The 1,744-nt window shown below is 48.0% G+C and overlaps 1 pseudogene across 1 annotated transcript; it reads left to right on the forward strand.

The window, feature by feature from the left end:
• Window positions 1-316: 316 nt before the first annotated feature.
• On the forward strand, window positions 317-847 carry LOC311532500 (feather keratin 4 pseudogene; annotated as a pseudogene). Its single transcript has one exon. The product of its transcript is annotated as a feather keratin 4 pseudogene (transcript).
• The last annotated feature ends 897 nt before the right edge of the window (window positions 848-1,744 follow it).

Raw genomic sequence — 1,744 nt, forward strand, 5'->3', positions numbered from 1 at the left:
TGCAGAGGTTAAATCCTCAAATGACAGGAAGTTATTACCGTGATCCCAGCCCTGTTCTCTTTGAGTAATGTCTAAAATGGACACAGAATCCCAGGGTTGAAGGGGCCAGTTGGGAGGCAAGTTTCATGAGAGTGGACAAGAGGTGTAGAAAGAGGATATAGGAAGAAATACATGGCCATGAGGACAGGGACTTAATCCACTCCTCCTTTCTCTCTTGGGCCACAAGAGCTTCGAAGCCTTTCTTCCACCAGCCCTTGTACCGTCTCTTTATTCTAGTCCCTGGTGTGTCTTTCAGGTTTACCTCTGCCCCTGAAAGATGAGTTTCTCCAGCCTGTGCAATCCAGAATGCGGGGTGGCCCGTCCCAGTCCAATCACTGGCAGCTACAACGTGCCGTGCGTTCGGCAGTGCCCTGACTCCGAAGTGCTGATCAGACCCTCACCGGTTGTCGTGACCCTCCCGGGACCAATTCTCAGCACTTTCCCTCAGCACACTGGAGTGGGAGCCATAGGAGCACCTGTGGTCGAAGCCGGTTTTGGGGGCTCATTCGGTTTGGGGGGATTGTACGGCTCTGGAGGCCATTATGGAGGATTGTCTGGTTTAGGGGGATATGGTGGTTATGGGGGATATGGTGGTTCCCTGGGCGGTTATGGTTCCGGGGGAATATGTGGTTCCGGGGTATCTCGCCATAGGTACCTCAGTGGAAGCTGTGGGCCATGTTAAACCCAGCAGGAAGATCCGTGGATGAAGGAAGAACCAGGAATTGAACAGCAAGAAACAGATTCACCCCTGACCTTTTGGGCATGGCTTTCAGAAGTGCTGTGCAAACTTGGCTCCAGTTGAGCTCAGTGGGAGCTTTGTGTGCTCAGCACCTTGGTCTGATAGCCATGCTGCATTTCTAATGTTACGCTTTATGACTCTTTCTGCCAAGGCTTTGCCAGACAAGTGCTGATTCTCGCTTTCACCTATGGACTCATTCTGAATAACACACAGGCTGTTTATACTAATTCCGCAGTTTAAAGAAAATAGGGGCCTTAAGACAGGCATCAGTTACATTTATTATCATTTTAAGTCCCTTGAGCATGGAAAAAGTGACCTTGCTTTGAAGCACAATTCGACCCCGTCTGTTCTATCCTTTCCAAGTTGAGCAGTCCTCTCCTTCTGTATTGCATTGTCTCACTTCCCACCGACTGAGGGAATAAAAGTCACTGAAAATGGTTGCGAAGGGGACATGTTTGTCCACCTCTGCAGCTGCAACAAGAAAAAAGCACATCTTGTGTGAAGAATGTCACATTGAGGTGGGTGGTCGGTCACAGCCTTTCTTGAAAAACTGAAATTACATTCTTTCTGCTCTCGTATTTTTCCTGTACCTGTATATTGCAAATGTCACTCGCATTAAAAATGCTGATGCATCATAATATCCGTCTTCTGGTTCTCTTTGTTCCTCCCTCCTTCTTTAAACATTGCCCTAGACACAATTCATCCCTGAAGAGCCAGCAGCATCAGGCCCTTCTCCAGAGGTGACTTTTTGAAGCCCTGGAGCGATAGGAGAATTCAGCCTTTGAAGTAGTTTACAGCATTCTGTTGGGTTTCCGTACTGGGGTGGAGTTCCCCCTTGCCTTACCTTTTTTAACAGAGTTATGTTAATGCAACCTCGTGAGAGGTGTAAATTCAACCAGCTCTCCTCCTTGACTTGACCAACTTTACACTCACTTTGCAATGCTGGAGATGAGCTGACAAGATTTA

Source organism: Lepidochelys olivacea, assembly GCF_965140295.1.
Source record: "Lepidochelys olivacea isolate rLepOli2 genome assembly, chromosome: 1".
NCBI lineage: Eukaryota > Metazoa > Chordata > Testudines > Cheloniidae > Lepidochelys > Lepidochelys olivacea.